The 13,964-nt window shown below is 44.5% G+C and overlaps 1 protein-coding gene across 8 annotated transcripts in view; it reads left to right on the forward strand.

Moving 5' to 3' along the window:
- NBEA (neurobeachin) overlaps positions 1 to 13,964 on the forward strand; it is a 2,460,099-nt gene that overhangs the window by 1,508,426 nt on the left and 937,709 nt on the right. Inside the window, exon 1 of one of the 8 annotated variants that reach the window (XM_029602693.1) lies at positions 7,354 to 7,492. The exons of 6 other annotated variants lie outside the window; for them this stretch is intronic. The gene's annotated coding sequence lies outside the window, so the exon portion shown is untranslated. Of the gene's footprint in view, positions 1 to 7,353; positions 7,493 to 8,466; positions 8,592 to 13,964 lie in introns of those variants that run through there. One more of the 8 variants, XM_029602694.1, reaches the window with a different exon arrangement.

Here is a 13,964-nt window from a genome sequence, read left to right on the forward strand (position 1 = left end):
ATGAAAAGAGGTATCTTGGGGTAATAGTGTCTGGCAATCTGAAGATGGTGAAGCAATATGACAAGGCAATAGGGAAAGCCAGAAGAATGCTAAGCTGCATAGAGAGAGGAATAACCAATAAGAAAAAAGGAGGTGATAATTCCCTTTTACAGGTCCTAAGTGAGGCCTCACCTGGAGTACTGTGTTCAGTTCTGGAGCCCATATCTCAAAAATGATAGAGACAGGGTGTAGGCAGTCCAGAGAAGTGTGACCAAAATGGTGTGAGGTCTAAATATGTATATCCTGGAAGAGAGGAGGTGCAGGAGTGATATTATATCGACCATCAAATACCTGAAAGGTTTTAATGATGCATGAACTTCAAACATTTTCCAATGGGAAGAAATCAGTAGAACTAGGGGTCGTAAAATGAAACTCAGAACCAATATCAGGAAACATGTTTTCATGGAGAGGGTAGTGGATGCCTGGAATACCCTTTCCGGAGGAGATGGTGTAGTTGAAAGAATCCAAAGGGGCATGGGATAAACCCTGTGGATCCGTAAAGGCTAGAGGATGGAAATGAGGAAAAGGGTGCATACAGATAAATTTCTGGTACAGCAGTTACTGTCCTTAATAGAAGACATGGGATTACTACCCTTAACTAATAAGATTTGATGCTTTTCACACAACTACAACATCACTCTCTGCTTTGACAGGGTTGGGAGGGGTGAGGAAGAGGAATTGAATTCAGATAGCAACCAACATTGGCCCTGACTTTTACTGTCTGGGGTACTGATATGCAGACAGAAGAGAAAAAGCAGAGGACTATGTCAGTGGCAAGTCCATAAGCAATGTACATCAAGCATCATTGTCTGAATTTTCAAGAAGGCTCATGACCCAGTAAAAGAGAAACATGGGGGTGACCTAACAGCATGACAGATACTACCATAAGAAGCTTGCTGGGCAGGAAATTTCTTCAGTTTTGTTCAAGGAGAGGGTCAAATGATAAGTTATCCAAATATACCTTCTCCCTAGATTGGGGAGAGTGTCTTCTGTAGGTATATCCTCCAATTCTTCTAGTGGTAAAAACTCTCCTAATATTTAAAAGAAACCTGTTGGCTGAGACAGGTTTGGTTCCCACTCCATTAGGCGTTATCTATCAGGGAACCAATCCTGTTGGGAAATTACCTCACAGTCATAGTGCAGAAACAGGGAATATTACTCTACCCTAATATCAGGTCCCTAGATTCATAGTCTAGATTTTGAGAGAATAGTAGTTTATTCCCTGCATCTGCCCGATGATCTTTCTCATGTTCTACTGGCTTCTGGTTCAGATTCCACTAGGAAGCCTTATGGCTTCAAGTAGATATTTACTTTCTGGTGTGAGGGAAAGTCCCTAGTTCCTTTCTCCTTCTCCACAAATAAACTGTTAGAACACCTTCTAGATCACCCATAATCTGGTCCCCAAACTAACTTTGCTAGAGTTCACTTCAGTGCAATTGTCACTTTTCCCTACCATGTAAAATGTAAAGCCATCCCTTTACAGCCTTTAGTTGTCAGGTTCATATGGGGATTGTTTCTAATTAAGCCTCCCATCAAGTCTTCTGCTGTGTCTTGGGACCTCATCATGGTATGGACCCAACTGTTGAAAGCTCTGTTTGAACTATTAAATTCTTGTGAACTGAAGTACCTGTTTTAGAAGATCATATTTTGATGGCATTGACTTTGGCATGCAAAGTCACTGAGCTTCAAGCTCTAGTTACTTAACTGCTATATACTAAGCCTTTCAACAATAAGGTGATCTAAATATACATCCTACCTAAGGTACTGACAGACTTCCAGTTAATTGTCCTCCCAACATTCTTCCCCAGGCCACACATCCACATAGATGAATAAGCCTTGTACTATTTTGATTGCAAAAGAACCTTAGAGGTAGATCTTTAAAAAGTACACCGGATTTTATAAGATATGCGCGTAGCCGCGCGTATCTTATAAAATCCGGGGTCGGCGCGCGCAAGGCTGCGCAAAATCGGCAGCCTGCACGCACCGAACCGCGCAGCCTGCCTTCGTTCCTCGGAGGGAACTTTCCTCGGAGGGAACTTTCCTTCCGCGTCCCCCCACCTTCCCCTACCTAACCCACCCCCCAGCCCTACCTAAATCCCCCCCCCTACCTTTATCCCCCCCCCTACCTTTGTTGGGCAAGTTACGCCTGCTTGAAGCAGGCGTAACTTGCGTGCGCCGCCTCGCATCCCCTGGCACAGGCCGCAAGGCCTGGAGATTCGAGACTGCCCTCCCGGCCCGCCCCCTGACCCCCGGACACACCCCTCCCGCCCCTTTTATGAAGCCCCGGGACTTGCGCGCGTCCCGGGGCTTTGCACGCGCCAGCAGCCTATGCAAAATAGGCGCGCCGGCGCACAAGTGCCCTGCTCGCATAAATCCGGGAGGGTGCATTTATACTGAATGGCTTTTCAGTATAACGAGTTATACGGCTAGAATTTAGCTACATTAGTCAGGGGCATTCTGTAGTAAGAGCAGAATTTGCCACCTAAGTTATGCAGCTGTCTCTGATTTTCGCAGTTACCTGCTTAACTTATGCAGGTAACTCTGGTTGCACTATAGGGCTGCCCTAAAATTAGCCTCTTAAACATATGTGGCTAACTTTAAAATAGTTGGTTATATTCAGCGGTGCAGCACTGCTGAATATACTCTGCTCATTAGCCAAGCCGCTGAGCAACTGAATATTGACCATACTGAAGTCAATATTTAAAAAGCCAAAAAAGTAGATAAATTATCCAACTAAAGTTAGCTGGATAAGTTATTAGGGATATTCAGCGGGATAAATGTTTAATGTAATCACCTCAGGAAAATACAAGTTGAATGTAGCAAAATATAAAATTTTAAAATAAATAGGTTAGGTGGCTATTTTAGCCAGGTAATTTTAAACCAGCTCAGCTATCTTGAAATATCTCTGTTTAGGTTGAAAATTCTTTGGGTACATGAACTCAAAAAACTTTAAGCTTAAACAGTTATAGTCAAAGAATATAGCTGTTTAAGCACTAACAGACAAAAATTTTTTTTTTAAATTACCAGGTCAGAATAGTCACCTGTGCATTCCCTCCCCACCCCAGAGAGGAACTGAATGTGGAACTGGCAGGCCCATGCTGCCCACCTTCCCAAGCCCCCTGAAATCTTTAAAAACGATGGTGGGTCAAAAGGTCTAAGGAGGTTTCTTAGCCCTCCCACCCCCCTGCCATCCCTTAGTGAATAGACTAATGTAAACTTAAAGTTCCCCCTCCAAACCAAACCCAATCCTCCTGTTCCTGCAGCATTCTGTAAGTGGCCCAGTTGCTGGAGCCATGTTACACGTGTACCATTCCCAATAATGTTATGTGTTGCCTTGAGAGCAATGCTGGTAGCTTATTCAACTCCACCCCTGAAATGCCCCTATGTTTTACAGGTAAAATTTATGTGGATAAGTACCAGTGATATTCAAACTTAGGCATTTATCTAGATAACTCAAACACCTTTGAATATCAGCCCCTCTCTGTATAATTGGATAGCAGACTGAATCTCTGTTATACCTATACAAGTTTGACTCTGATAGAGTCATGACAGTGTCTGTGGCCCACTTGAGATCAGCCTGCATGAAGAAAGTTTCTAGGCTGCAAAGTGAAGTCCCTCCACACGTTCCCATCCCATTACTGTTTGGATAGGTACTCCTGACACAACAGTAAGTTTGTCCAATCTATCATGAAAGATTTCTTTCAAGTTTAGAATCCAACTCTATCCCCCTTAGGACCTATTTTTATTATTTTCAGGTTTCTCTAAAAAAAAAAAAAAAAAAAAAGCCTCTTGCCAACAAAGTTTTCAGGAGGAATGTGTGATAACGTATAAAGGCTGTTCAATGTTGCAAGATACACTTTGCAGTTTCCTCAGGTTGCCGTTTTATTCATAATGCTTCAATACAGAAGCAATTCAATAATAGTACAGTCCCTGGAGACGGCTGTGTTTTGCCAAATAGACTGCGTTGGGAGGGACCAACAGGAAAAATCTCAAATCTAAAAGGAAGAAAATATATATCAGAACAGCGGCAACTACAGCACCCATAAATAATTTGAATATAGTCTTAATAGAACCTAAATTTACAATTTATGCAAAAGAAAAGACAAAAAGAATGTCACATACCGTTTTATTGAACTTAAGACTTCTTAGTTATTGTTACAACAAAAATATTTTTGCCACTTGGCACTGTTACTGTTATTTTCCCCTGTTTTTCTCAGGGGGACAACCTGTTGCTCTGGATCCTCCTCATGTGAGGACTCAGAGAAAGCAAAAGTTGCTTACCTATAACAAGTGTTCTCCAAAAACAGCAGGAATACCAGTCCTCACAGAACTCCACTACGACCTTATATAGCTTTATATAGTTACACACTGAACTGAGCTAGGCTCAGCGCAATGGCTGTGATACAAAACAGCTCACACATGCTCAGCCAGAGAAAGCTGAAAGTTCTAGAAACTCTGATCATCGCACCAACCCGGTCTTTTGACAGATGAAATCTGTCCTCTGAGAACACACCTCTTACAGATAAGCAACTTTTTTCTTTATTTTTACTCTCCCTTCAGTGAGATATATGTACACCAGCAGCGCAAATATGACTCTACCCTAAATGTTCATGATATTTATTTATTTATTTATTTATTTATTTATTTATTTATTTTTTACTTTTTTATACCGACATTCATGATACAGATCATATCATATCGGTTTACAGGGAACCGGGATTAATAACATTAACCTTAACATAAAAGAAGAAGCAGAAAAGAGGCAAAAAGTTACAATAAAACAAGGATAGTAGAATTGGGAAAATGAAGAAACCAGAAGAAGAGGGTAACTCAGAAAACTATAACAAATCAATTATAATGTCTAAGATGGTGTGCACTGGGCAGCAAGCCTTAGTGAATGGTCTGTGGCATAGCAGGTGCAGGCCTGGGTTAGGGGAAGGCTTGTTGATGAGGGCTTGATATGATGTTTAATTTTCAGTTTGATTGAAAGTCACCCATTACAACTTTGTCTTAGATGTTTCACTTATTCTGGAGTATTTGCTAGTGGAAGTAAAAACCCTGGGGGCTCGCCTAAAAATAGAAATAGACTTTAAATTAAAAAAAATCCTTATTCAAAGGATTTTCAACTTTTTTTTTGTCTCTTAAACAACTCGAAGTCTATCATAGACATGGTTTTAGGATTTATGTGCTATCTAAAGGGAAAAGAAAATACCTGATATAAATAAAACTGATTAGTTAATAAGAGTTATTGCATCAGTGCATGACATTTATAGATTTTCAGTTGCACAGGAATCCTTCTGTTCGACTTACTTTGTTTAGTAGCATTTCTGAGTTGATTTGTTTAGAAGTTTAAAAGTTCATTACAGAGTAGTGAAAATTCACTTTAATGTATAAAAAAAAATAGGGCAACACTTATAAAAGTACAATAGTATAATCGATCAAATATTTACCATTGTTAAAATATTGAGGAATGCAACAAAATTCCTATTAATATATATTTTTTAAGATTTATAGTGCATAACGACTAATTTGACAGTCACAAAAGTAAGCTGCAGCATGCCTATATTTATTTTATTAACTTAGTTTGCCATGCAAATAATTTAGATTTCAATATTTGTGAAGTGTTAACATTCTTAAAAAAAAATTCTGATGGTTTATTCGTTTCTTATGATAGCTTTTTGGAGAAGAATGGATTGAATTAATAAATAGGTTATTGTGTTTGTAAAGACATTTCTAGTCCTGTAAATCATCCCTTCATGTCAACTTTCAAGCTTTTAAACTAGATCTGTTTTGCCAAAGGGCAGAGGTCAGTTTTTATCAGTTAAATGTACATCATTTTATGCTCATTATTTATACACAAATTCAAAAGAACTTCTGTTTAAGGTCAAGCCATTGGAGTTAGGAACATAGAATTATTAAGCGTGATCTCATGAGATCTTAGTCATGTTTCTGTGCCATTGACTACAAGTACAGAATGCCTTTCTTTTGGAGAGGAAATCTGAAATTGATTAAGCTACTGAGTACAAAATGTGCATCTGTAACTGTTTATGTGCATACTATAAATCTTCCTATTTTAACTGTTTTTCTAATTGTAAATCTGATAGTTTTCTAATTCTGGTAATGTATATTTCTTAAATTGCCAAAAAAAAAATATGAATATGGGAAAAAAAATCTTTAGGATTCAGTTCTCCCACAGAGGTTTGGGCAGCTACTAAGCCAGTGGTTCTTAATCCTTTCTTAGAGGCACTTCTTACTAGTCACTTTTTCACAATATCTGTAATAAATATATATGAGAGATATATGAGTGTACATTGGAATCCCAATGTATGCATATCTTTGTCATACATATGCATTGTGACTACCCCAACAACCAAACTGGATATGTGTGCCTCCAGCACAGGGCCACTGTATTCAGCAAATAGCGAAATAACAGGAATTATTTTTTCTAACTACCTATTACTGTGAAAGGGGATATCAGCTGATATTTTTTATATTATATATTGAAATACTCCAAAAGTTGGTTTCTTTCTTCCACTTATTTTTCACCTTCTTCACATTTGAAGGATAACATAAAAAATTCTTACAATCCATCAAAGAATACAAATTCTTAGGTGCACATTAAAGAGTACAATTTCAAAATGTTTACGTGTGTAAAATTGGAAGATATGCACATTAGTAGTATTTTGTAAGAGCACAAAGTTTGCGTGTACTAGCAGTGTTGCAAGTAAACGTGAAAGGGAAAAAGGGTGGTTTTAGGGGTGTTCTGGTACAGAGTTTGGAAGTTCGTTTACAAATTTCTTTTTTTTTTTTCTCTTCCCCTTAGTCACTTGTACATTCTCTTCCCCTTAGTTATTTGTACATTTTCTTTCCTTTAAAGCAGTCACATGGGGATCACGTGATATGAGCCATGGAGGATGTTTTTTACCAGGCTCTGGATATCCCGCTCCCATCACTTTAAAATTATTTTTTCAGTGATCTCTTCTGCTTATTTTTCTTCTTAATCCTTTTGCAGAAATCGACGCTGGGAATGCCCATTAATGGAAGTCCCAGGGCTGCGCGCAGACATGCACGACGGCTCGCCTTTGACATCAAAGCAAACCGCGGTCATAAACCCGACCCCCCCCCCCCCCCCCCCGACTCGGCTCGATTGGGGCCCAGGGAAGAGAGACGCACAACACATGCTCAACCCCCCAGACCTAGTGCGACCGTGCGGTGACGGCCGGGAACAGACATGTGGCAATGACATCATCGGACCGATTTAAACGGCCGGCTCACACTTGCCGGCCCTTTTCCCCTCCCCGGCCAGTGCGATTTGCAGCAGGCCCAGACACAGCGAGATCCTCCAGGCTCAGACACTTGGAGACCCTCATCCGGCCCCCCAGACACGTGGACAGCCTCATTCAGTCCCCGCAGTGATCGGAACCGCAAGTATAGCTTCTCCCAAACCTCAGAGGTGCAAAACAAAAAAAAAATTTCACCCATTTAGCCCCATGTCAATAATCGGCAGGGCAAAGGGGGGGCGGGGGGTGTCCAAAGTAGCCTGGACATACACATGTTAGTGTACTGGGGCCTGAGTAGGAGTTCTCGGCCCTTTAGTTAATTAAAAAAAAAAAAAAAAAAGCTAGCTAGTTGTAGTAATGTCAGCAGCAGGTAACACTAGCATGCCCAGCGAGACAGGAACAAGGGGGCGCCGAAGAGCCGCAGGAGAAGCACCCAAAAGAACAAAGTGCACAAAACCGCCCGAGACAGCTCAGCCGGCGGCAGCTCACGACCACCTCATTGGAGCAGCAGAGGGCAAGATCCTGCTTCTGGCTCACAACCACCGCATTAAAGAGGTAGAGGGCTAGATCCCACCCCGGCCCCTTCCCTCCCCCCAGATGACAGTTCCTATGCCGCACATTGCGGCCTGCCACCCGGTCTTCACTATACGCCTGATATGCCTATCGTATGCCAGCAGCCGAACCACTTTGGGGAAACATCCGCCAATGTGCCTCAGGCCGAAAACACCGGGCACTTAGCCGATGGGCCAGGCACTAGACGAGAGCTCCCTTGTGACAGACCCAGTTCCATGGCTGTAAACCCGCAGCTGTTACCCCTAGCATAGAATGCCACATGGCCATGATCAGCATTTAGTCCAACCCTGCAGGGCCCTTACTGGCCCCCCCATACAACAGTTCAATATGAACCCGGATTACTTGGGTGGACAAAACATACTTCGCCAAACAGGCACATGGAGCCCGAACCCATATTTTCTAACATGGCATACATGGTGGCGCCACAACAATGGCCAATGTGGCCAGGCCAATTTTGTTTCTTGGGACAGCCCTTACAGCAGGCGACCGAACGGACATCTGGCATGTGAGATTCTCCGGCCAACACAGGGCGGCCATCCAGCATGGCAGCAGTTCCAGTCACACGCAGTCAAGAAACGCAGCATATCATACCAGCGCCCCCCCCCCCCCCAAGCCTTGAACAAACCTCCCATCAAGGGGGCAACGAAAAATTCCCAAGTGCAACGTCTACTCCTTCTCAAGACACGGGAGTCGGTCCAGGTGAGTCGGATTGCGCAATCTTAGGTGAACCAGCAGTGGGTACGCACAAAAAAATCTCAGGCAGGTAAGGGCGAGAGAAATAAAAAAGGGGACAAGCAGAAGAATATACACAAGAGGAAGACTCACTCAGGATTTAGCTCCAGCGGCTCCTCATCTGAGTCCTCGCCATCAGAAGCGTCAACAGACAAGGAAGAAAGAAGTAATTATACAGCAGATACCTCACGTGTGCCCCCTGCACTGATGTCCTTGTCTCAGCTATGGGAGAGCATTCCCAGATCACTCTGGAAGAGGATCAGAAAACGCACATACATCAACATATTCAGAAGTAAGGAAGGACGAAGACAAGGAGGAAGCAGGAAGACCAGCACTCCGCGTGAACAAGCCAGTACCAAGAAACATCGTTAATTGGTCCAGGGCCTTCATGCGAACGATGAGCGTCGTTGGACAGCACGATCCTGTGCTGTATGGGCCCATGCTGAGTTACACAGGTAAAATACTGGACCACCAGGGACTTTTGGATCAGCAGGGGTCCGGGAGCGACCTCCTGCACTCGGACCATCGGCTGCCAGTAATCAAAATGGTGCCGATAACCTTTGCCCTTACTATGTCACAGGGGCTACTGGTGCCATTGGTCAGCCCCTGTCACATGGTAGGAGCAATGGACAGCCAGCACCATCTTGTGCTCCTACCATGTGACAGGGGCTGACCAATGGCACCGGTAGCCCCTGTGACATAGTATGGGCAAAGGCTATCGGCGCCATTTTGATTACTAGCAGCCGACGGTCCGAGTGCAGGAGATCGCTCCCAGACCCCCGCTGGACTTTTGGCAAGTCTTGTGGGGGTCAGGAGGGTCCCCAGAGACTTGCCAAAAGTCCCTGGTGGTCCAGCGGGGGTCTGGGAGCGACCTCCTGCACTCGGACCGCCGGCTGCCAGTAATCAAAATGGCGCCGATAGCCTTTGCCCATACTATGTCACGGGGCAACCGGTGCCATTGGTCAGCCCCTGTCACATGGTAGGAGCACAAGATGGCGCCGATGGCCATGTGACAGGGGCTTACCAATAGCACCGGTAGCCCCTGTGACATAGTATGGGCAAAGGCTATCGGCGCCATTTTGATTGAGGCAGGCCCGAAAGTCAGACGGCATGGAGAGAGAAATCCCTCGCGGGACCTTAACACTGTGATACGCGCTCGCCACGTACCCAGAACGAACAACAGCATCGCTGACGCCATGTCAAGAGCTAAATGAAATCTGTTTTACAAACAGGTACCTGGAGCAGACAAAGTGGGGATCCCGGTCCTGGAGCATTTATGGAACATTGGAGCACCACCACACAAGAACTCCTTCAGAGATTGGTAGCCCCAGCTACAGGGAAGGCGTACTGCAGATCATACAAGGCCGTATCGGAATTTCTAAAAGACCGCAGTTGGGTTAGCGAACCTGTAAATGAATGACTAATGGCAGAATATATAGATTGGGCCAAAGATAGTGGAAATCTAGAGGCGTAGTGGTGAAGCAGATAGCCGGTTTTGCTTTCTTTTTCAAGGCCCAAGGTTGGGGAGATCCCAACATAGGGTTTTTGATTAAGAAGCTGTTGGCTGGTTGGGCCAGAAAGTTAGAGCCAGCGAGCAACAAAAGACGCCCAATCACACATGACCTGCTCATCCAATTATGGCAGGTATTACCATCCATATGCGATAATGATTTTCAAGTTAAACTTTTCTGTGCCGCATTTTCTTTGGTCTTCTTTGGCCCAATGCGCCTTAGTGAGCTGGTGGCCACCACTAAAAATGACAAGGGCTTTAGAGCTTTATTGATGGAAAACATCAAACTACATGGTGATTACATACAGATAACTATACAAAAGTCCAAAACAGACCAAACAGCACAAGGTTGCAGGTTGCCCCTAAAATGCGTGTTGTCACAGATCAACTCTCCGATACAAAACTTCTTAGCTTTGTGACCCATTGGCGGCAAGTTCCTGTTGATCCATGCTGATCATGCACCTCTTACAGTATACCAATTTTTGGTTGTTTTAGACAGGGCACTGGCCGCCACAGGGCACAACACCAAATAATTCAGAACCCATTCCTTTAGGATAGGAGCAGCCACCAGTGCGGCACAGGCAGAGTTGCACATTGAAGCCATCCAGAGAATTGGTCGGTTCGAGCATGCATGAAGCTACAATATCCTCTTTTCCTTCTTTAATCTCCATATACAGAGTCATCACTATGGCAGAGGACTGTCTGGATCATTATATGGTTAGGAGAAAGAGGCATGTCTTGGAATCGGCTCATTCCGCTGGCGCAGCTCAAAAAGGACACATTGGCCAAGCCCAGTGCCATTGTGATACATTTGGACAGCAACAATATTGGGTCCACAACCTGCATATGGTTAATTTGCCATATGAAGACCGATTTGAGCGAGCTAGCATCAATGTTCCCCAATACATGCCTCGTGGTCCGGCATCATTCACCATACGAAATGGAGCGACAGCAGACTATAGAAATGGGGCCCTAAGAAGATCAACAGGCAAGTCGGCATATGGGCGCTTAAGCTCAGAGGTTTACAGATAAAGCATGAATGGGCTGACCAGCCATGTGATGGCCTATACCAACATGACCAAGGACACCTCTCAGATATCGGATATGACCTCTTTAATAACAACATACAGGAGGCCCTCGAAAACTTTTTCTTGTGAAGAAGGATGCAGCTTTATGAGGGGGCATGAGGTAAGTGTCCTACCTCATGCCAGTGGCGGGTGAACGAGCCGGTAGGGGGACCTTGTCGGCCTGAGTGGGCCCCCCTGCATTGAAATCATGGTGGGGGGGGGGGGGGGCAAGCATAAGGGGCTGCCTTGCTAGGAAATACAGCTGGGAGCCCGGGGACACCTGTTTGGTGCCGGGAGTGTATGTGGCTCACTCCGGGGTAGATTAATTTGTTGGTAATAATAATAAAGCTGTAGCCTTCTTCAGCTACTAAGTTTTGTATGTGTGATTTTTATGGCAGGGTAACACTAAGGGGGGGGGGGGGGGAAGGGACTCACTTGGGGCATTTGTGCTGGGTCTCGGCGTCAGTCCCAGGGCTGCGCGCTGACATGTGCGCCGGCCCGCCTATGACGTCGAGGCGGGCCATGGCTGTAAACCCGTCCCCCTCCCCCCGACTCAGCTCGATTGGGGCCCAAAGGAGGGGAAGGAGAAGAGTGACACATGACATGTTCTCGACCCCCAACCCCCCAGACCTAGTGCGACCGCACGGTGACGTTGGCCGGGAACAGGCACGTGGTAATGACATCACGGACTGATTTAAATGGCCAGCACAAGCTTGCTGGCCCTTTTCCCCTCCCCAGCCGGCTCGATTCCCACCCACCCTCCCCAAGGCGAGGTTCCCACCTCTGCTTGCTATCATTGATCAAGCTAAGTTTTCTTTTCTTTTTTTTTTTTATTTTACACTCATGTGTATATGGCACAGGTAATCAAGTTATGTTAGTTATATTAGTGATGTACATTGATTATACTGTCGCAGCTATTTACGTGGGTGAACGAGCCAGTAGGACGACCTTGTCAGCCCGGGTGGGTCCCCCTGCTTTGAAATCACGGTGGGGGCCAGGCATAAGGGGCTGCCTTGCTTGGAAAAACAGCTGGCAGCTCAGGGACACCGGTTTGGAGCCGGGAGTGTATGTGGCTCGCGCCGGGGTGGGTTAATTTGTTGGTAATAATTATAAAGCTGCGGCCTTCTTCAGCCACTAATTTTTGTATGTGTGATTTTTATGGCAGGGTGACATTAAAGGGGGAAAGGGGATCACTTGGGGTGTTAGTGCCAGGTCTCGGCTTCAGTATCAATGACAAAGAAAAACTCCATGGGACAGAATATAAGATGGCACCGCAACCTGATCAGACAACAGAGAAAAGTTCTAACAAGGAAATCGTGGCAGAAATCAAGGTGGTTGTATTAGCTGCCTTAGACGATAAACTTTCAGGAATCTCTGTACAACTCACAGAGGTAAAAACTGCACTAACTGACCTCAGTTCACAGATCATGCAGGCCGGGGATCGAATTTCTCTTCTAGAAGATGACTCTTTAGCTTTTACTGCCAAGAGGGCGACCTTAGAAAAGACAGTGGCAGAACAAGCAGAGAAAATAGATGACCTTGAAAATTGGTCTCAGAAATTCAACCTCCGATTCCTTGGTCTGCCAGAATCTATTGAAGACAAAAATTTGGGGGCCTTTTTGGAGTCCTGGCTCCTGGATGCTTTAAACATCCTAGAGATAAAAACTACCTTTCAAATCAAAAGAGCGCAAACTCTGTCCAAGAATCATAATCACTAAACTTTTGAACTTTTCCCACAAGCAGATTCTCCTCAAACCTACCGCAAAAGCCCAGAGCTCTACTATAACTTGCAATGGGTGCGGATCTTCCAGGATTACTCCACTCGAGTTTCCATGCTGCACCGGAATTTTTCGTTGAAATACACCATGTTGTTTCAGTAGCAAATCACATTAACTTACCCAGCCAAGCTTAAAATGTGACACGCTGACCGAGTTTGTCTTTTCGTCTCTGTGGAGGAAGCTCAGAAATGTGTGGATGCAATGAGCCAATAATGCCAATTTGATGGCACAGTTTGGTTCCTTGTTCTGGTTTTCCTTTAGACCCTGGAAGGTATAATGGTGGGCAGACCTAGCATGGTTTGCATTGCACTGTGGCCTTTCTTCATCAGCCAGATCAGTGCCATATTTGCGCCGATGGGTTACAGTCTGTTCACAAGTTCTGGAAGGATGTCTGGGCCTCATGGGTATTTTTATTAGCTGTGTTTCATCATCTTGGAATTATTGATAATACAGCCCTGAATGCGATGTCCTACTTGGTTTTTCGATGGGGAAAGAGGTTTGCTTCTTTGGAACAGTTACCTGCTTCAATATCAAAGTGGGTCCCTTCTGGTCACTGTGATCATGGAGAAGATTTCCTAAGCTGAGATGCCAAGAGAACTGAACATTTCTATTATGAACACACTAGACATGACCGTTAGGGTTTTTTTTAACAGTCTATTGCTGTATGATTCTAAGAATAATTTTTCCCTCTGCTTTCTTTGTTAACCATTTAGGAGTTTTTGTATTAGTTTTGGGAGTGTGACACCCATCCACATTTATATTCGGAACCTCACTCCCTGTTTTCCAGAGAATGCTAGATACTTTTGAAGTGGGTGAGGGGAAGGGGGAGGGATTCAGTGGGTATGGGAACTGGTTTTTGGTCTAGAGCTCTAACCCAACTATAATCTGGAAACAAAATTATAAGTCTGTTTAGGAGAGGGCTTCATTCTGTTGCCCTAGGAGAGAAAGCATTCAGCCTCATTGTGGAGCTCTGGAAGCATCCTTG

The sequence above is a fragment of the Rhinatrema bivittatum genome, chromosome 5 (genome assembly GCF_901001135.1).
Source record: "Rhinatrema bivittatum chromosome 5, aRhiBiv1.1, whole genome shotgun sequence".
Taxonomy (NCBI): Eukaryota; Metazoa; Chordata; class Amphibia; order Gymnophiona; family Rhinatrematidae; genus Rhinatrema; species Rhinatrema bivittatum.